Here is a 5,000-nt window from a genome sequence, read left to right as displayed (position 1 = left end):
TTGAAATTAAAATTTTTACTTAAAACAACAATTCCGTTATGAATAGCTTATAAATTTGATCAATATGTCTGCAAAAAGAAAAGTTTGTTAAATGGATTGACTGAGAAATCATTTTGATGATTACTAATCAGATAGGAAAAGTTGAACTCAGAAGACGATGGCTTTGTCTTCAATAAGAATGCAGTTTTTAATGCAACAAAGCTTAGTTTGGAGTTCAATTGTTTTTCATGTAGTATTTGAGACCTAACATGTTGCTAGAGGAAAAGTAGACAAGCAGTCGTGGCCGAGTGGTTAAGGCGATGGACTAGAAATCCATTGGGATCTTCCCGAGTAGGTTCGAATCCTACCGACTGCGAATGACAATCAGCTGATTCTAAATTTTTATTTAATCTTCATTCTAGTTTCGAACATCTTAAATGAACATATATAAGAAAATGTTGAGCAGTCGCGGCCGAGTGGTTAAGTCGATGGACTTGAAATCCATTGGGATATTCCCGCGTAGGTTCGAATCCTACCGGCTGCGTTAAACTTTAAATCTTAGGCGGTAGCTTACATATAAGTTTTAGTGACAAAGAAATAACTTTCACTAAGAATGAAATAAAAAAATTCATTGGTACTATTAATTGAGTTACAAAGAAAAGTAAGCTCTTTTAGTTACTTTTCAAAAAATGGTTTCCAATAATCTTGAAATTAAAATTTTTACTTAAAACAACAATTCCGTTATGCATAGCTCATAAATTGGATCAATATATCTGCAAAAAGAAAAGTTTGTTAAATGGATTGACTGAGAAATCATTTTGATGATTACTAATCAGATAGGAAAAGTAGCACTCAGAAGACGATGGCTTTGTGTTCAATAAGAATGCAGTTTTTAATGCAACAAAGCTTAGTTTGGAGTTATATTGTTTTTCATATAGTATTTGAGGACTAACATGTTGCTAGAGGAAAAGTAGACAAGCAGTCGTGGCCGAGTGGTTAAGGCGATGGACTAGAAATCCATTGGGATCTGCCAATACCTCCTAGATGGAAGAAAGCCGAAGGACGCAAAACGATGACTCATACAGTTAGGCCCAGATTTGCTGATCACTTCTGACCAAGACGGGTTTTTTTTTCTTTCTGTTTCTCGACACTTTTTCGTTACTCTTCTACTAATTTTTTACTTTCTACAAATTATTATTATTATTTTTTTGTCTAGATTAAATGTTCTTAAATTGTGTAAAAATGCTTAATATATTTATTTGTTTTCAGAAATGATTAACAATAAATCAATTCTAACAAAAATAACTGTTGTGTAAATGAAAAAAAAAATATTTTTAAGCATTAAATATCAGTTTTATTTTATAAATTGGAAAATTTTATCTAACTTTTTGTTATAAAATATATGGATTAAAAACAAAGAAATATATTTTTAAAGGGATTTTACACATTTATTATTATTATAGTTTTGACATAAAACTAAGAAAGGGGTCTAATTTTTATAATATGATACTTACATTTTTAGTAGATGATTATTTTGGATTTTAATGATTATGTTTTGCATGTTATTAGAACTAGAGCATACGAAATAAAATAGAAATTGTTTATAAACAATGACATAAAATGAGCTTAAAAAAATTTAGAAAATCAAATGCAGTCTTCAAACAAGGTTTAGATAGAAAAAAAAACATATCAAAAGGAAGATTATAATTTGTATTTTTTTCCTGTGGAAGTGTGATTGTTAGAAGTGATAAACTAAAATTAAAGTAAACAACCTTAGATAACAAATATTTTATTAAATATCAAGTTCAAAAAACGATAAATAAAATGTAAACACAAATTTTACTGAAATATGTTAAAACTTTCAGTAACATTTAAAAAAGTATAATTTTTACCCATCACACTGATAAACTAAAATAAAGTAAGCAACCTTAGAAAACAAATATTTTATTAAATAGCAAGTTCAAAAAACGATAAATAAAATGTAAACACAAATTTTACTGAAATATGTTAAAACTTTCAGTAACATTTAAAAAAGTATAATTTTTACCCATCACACTGATAAACTAAAATAAAGTAAGCAACTTTAGATAACAAATATTTTATTAAATAGCAAAAATTCCAAAAAATGATAAATAAAATGTAAACACAAATTTTACTGAAACTTTCAGTATCATTTAAAAAAGTATAATTTTTACCCATCACACTGATAAACTAAAATAAAGTAAGCAACCTTAGATAACAAATATTTTATTAAGAAGCAAATTCAAAAAATGATAAATAAAATGTATTTACTGAAATATGTTACACTTTCAGTAACATTTAAAAAAGTATAATTTTTACCCGTCACACTGATAAACTAAAATAAAGTAAGCAACCTTAGATAATAAATATTTTATTAAATAGCAAATTCAAAAAATTATAAATAAAATGTAAACATAAATTTTACTGATATATGTTTAACTTTCAGTAACATTTAAAAATAATTCTAATGTCATTTAATATCTCTTTTCTAATGTCATTTTCCTTGAAATGCATCTCACATACCTATAACAAAATGAATACAATATTTATATGTGCATTTAAAATAAATAGTACATACTATATTCATGTATGAAAAATTAATAGATTTCTGTAGAAAAATTAATAGATTTAAATTTCATAATCAAATAAAAAAAATTTTGCTTTAAGCAGTTACAATATATTATGGTCAAACAAAAATGTTTAAAGTTTGAGCAAAAATTTAATAAAATACTAAAATTATTAATATTTTTATAAAATAAAACTCTATAAAAATAACTATATATTACAATAGTTTGCGATATGATTGATAAGAACAACTTAATTATTATAAATAATTTATCCACAATTTAAAATAATTTTCTCTTAGTAAAAATATAATAAAGAAGCATAATTAAATTTTTAGAAATAAAAACAAATATTACTCACTTTAGAATTCTTTGCAACTTCAAAATCTCTTGGAATAGCGGCAAGCCATTTCTTACGTATTGGGAAATCCAAAATTTCATACTTTTGTACCATCAACTTTGTAAAATCCTCTGCAGCTTGGTACACAGCACTCATATGCAATTATTCATAACACTAAGAATTAAATTAATGCTGACTTTTATAACATTTGTAGAATAAATATAAATTTTACGAAGAACGTTGACAACAGAACACCGACGGTAGTTTACAAATTCAAATCAAAAATATTCGCCAATTGGCTGAATGCCGACACAGGTTATAATACTTCAGAATATCGCCAATGGCTCATTTGATCAGATTCGGAATTTTTCGTAAAAATAGCTACCCTGACTGGTTTCCCTCTGGGCCTAACTCTACTACGTCATCATCGCCTATAGTAACCCGTTGTGGGGCTTGATTCCTTTCTAGGAGGTATTGGATCTGCCCGCGTAAGATCGAATCCTACCGACTGCGAATGACAATCAGCTGATTCTAAATTTTATTTAATTTTCATTCTAGTTTCGACCATCTTATATGAACAGATATAAGAAAATGCTGAACAGTCGTTGCCGAGTGGTTAAGGCGATGGACTTGAAATCCATTAGGGTATTCCCGCGTAGGTTAGAATCCTACCGGCTACGTTAAATTTTAAATCTCAGTCTGTAGCTTACATATAAGTTTTTGTGACAAAAAAATAACTTTCACGAAAAATGATATAAAAAAAGTACATTGGTACTATTAATTGAGTTATAAAGAAAAGTAAGCTATTTTAGTTACTTTTCAATAATGGTTTTCAATAATCTTGAAATTAAAATTTTTACTTCAAACAACAAATCCGTTATGAATAACTCATAAGTTTGTCCAATATATCTGCAAAAAGAAAAGTTTGCTAAATGGATTGACTGAGAAATCATTTTGATGATTACTAATCAGATAGGAAAAGTAGAACTCAGAAGACGATGGCTTTGTCTTCAATAAAAATGCAGTTTTTAATGCAACAAAGCTTAGTTCGGAGTTCAATTGTTTTTCATGTAGTATTTGAGAACTAACATGCTGCTAGAGGAAAAGTAGACATGCAGTCGTGGCCGAGCGGTTAAGGCGATGGACTAGAAATCCATTGGGATCTTCCCGCGTAGGTTCGAATCCTGCCGACTGCGAATGACAATCAGCTGATTCTAAATTTTTATTTAATTTTCATTCTAGTTTCGCCCATCTTAAATGAACAGATATAAGAAAATGCTGAGCAGTCGTGGCCGAGTGGTTAAGGCGATGGACTTGAAATCCATTGGGATATTTCCGCGTAGGTTCGAATACTTCCGGCTGCGTTAAATTTTAAATCTTAGGCGGTAGCTTACACATAAGTTTTAGTGACAAAGAAATAACTTTCACTAAAAATGAAATAAAAAAAATACATTGGTACTATTAATAGAGTTACTAAGAAAAGTAAGGTCTTTTAGTTACTTTTCAAAAAATGGTTTCTAATAATCTTGAAATTAAAATTTTTACTTCAAACAACAATTCCGTTATGAATAGCTCATAAATTTGATCAATATGTCTGCAAAAATAAAATTTTGTTAAATGGATTGACTGAGAAATCATTTTGATCATTACTAATCAGATAGGAAAAGTAGAACTCAGAAGACGATGGCTTTGTCTTCAATAAGAATGCAGTTTTTAATGCAACAAAGCTTAGTTTGGAAGTCACTTGTTTTTCATGTAGTATTTGAGGACTAACATGTTGCTAGAGGAAAAGTAGACCAGCAGTCGTGGCCGAGCGGTTAAGGCGATGGACTAGAAATCCATTGGGATCTTCCCGCGTAGGTTCGAATCCTACCGACTGCGAATGACAATCTGCTGATTCTAATTTTTATTTAATTTTCATTCTAGTTTCGCCCATCTTAAATGAACAGATATAAGAAAATGCTGAGCAGTCGTGGCCGAGTAGTTAAGGCGATGGACTTGAAATCCATTGGGATATTCCCGCGTAGGTTCGAATCCTACCGGATGCGTTAAATTTTAAATCTTAGGAAGTTGCTTACATATAAGTTTTTGTGACA

General features: G+C 29.1%; 7 non-coding genes across 7 annotated transcripts; all 7 read left to right on the top strand.

Annotated features, from left to right (window-relative positions):
• The first annotated feature begins 273 nt into the window (after window positions 1–273).
• TRNAS-AGA (transfer RNA serine (anticodon AGA)) lies at window positions 274–355 on the top strand. The gene has a single exon. It is a non-coding gene; the product is annotated as a tRNA-Ser (tRNA).
• An 86-nt stretch (window positions 356–441) lies between these two features.
• On the top strand, window positions 442–523 carry TRNAS-UGA (transfer RNA serine (anticodon UGA)). The gene has a single exon. It is a non-coding gene; the product is annotated as a tRNA-Ser (tRNA).
• A 2,979-nt stretch (window positions 524–3,502) lies between these two features.
• On the top strand, window positions 3,503–3,584 carry TRNAS-UGA (transfer RNA serine (anticodon UGA)). Its single transcript has one exon. It is a non-coding gene; the product is annotated as a tRNA-Ser (tRNA).
• Window positions 3,585–4,018: 434 nt separating this feature from the next.
• Window positions 4,019–4,100, top strand: TRNAS-AGA (transfer RNA serine (anticodon AGA)). The gene has a single exon. It is a non-coding gene; the product is annotated as a tRNA-Ser (tRNA).
• Window positions 4,101–4,186: 86 nt separating this feature from the next.
• On the top strand, window positions 4,187–4,268 carry TRNAS-UGA (transfer RNA serine (anticodon UGA)). The gene has a single exon. It is a non-coding gene; the product is annotated as a tRNA-Ser (tRNA).
• Window positions 4,269–4,703: 435 nt separating this feature from the next.
• TRNAS-AGA (transfer RNA serine (anticodon AGA)) lies at window positions 4,704–4,785 on the top strand. The gene has a single exon. It is a non-coding gene; the product is annotated as a tRNA-Ser (tRNA).
• An 85-nt stretch (window positions 4,786–4,870) lies between these two features.
• TRNAS-UGA (transfer RNA serine (anticodon UGA)) lies at window positions 4,871–4,952 on the top strand. The gene has a single exon. It is a non-coding gene; the product is annotated as a tRNA-Ser (tRNA).
• The last annotated feature ends 48 nt before the right edge of the window (window positions 4,953–5,000 follow it).

Source organism: Parasteatoda tepidariorum, chromosome 5 (assembly GCF_982258835.1).
Source record: "Parasteatoda tepidariorum strain Cologne lab strain chromosome 5, Ptep-v5.0, whole genome shotgun sequence".
Lineage (NCBI taxonomy): Eukaryota > Metazoa > Arthropoda > Arachnida > Araneae > Theridiidae > Parasteatoda > Parasteatoda tepidariorum.
Note: the sequence above shows the minus strand (reverse complement) of the source record. Positions and strands in the feature narration are given on the sequence as shown.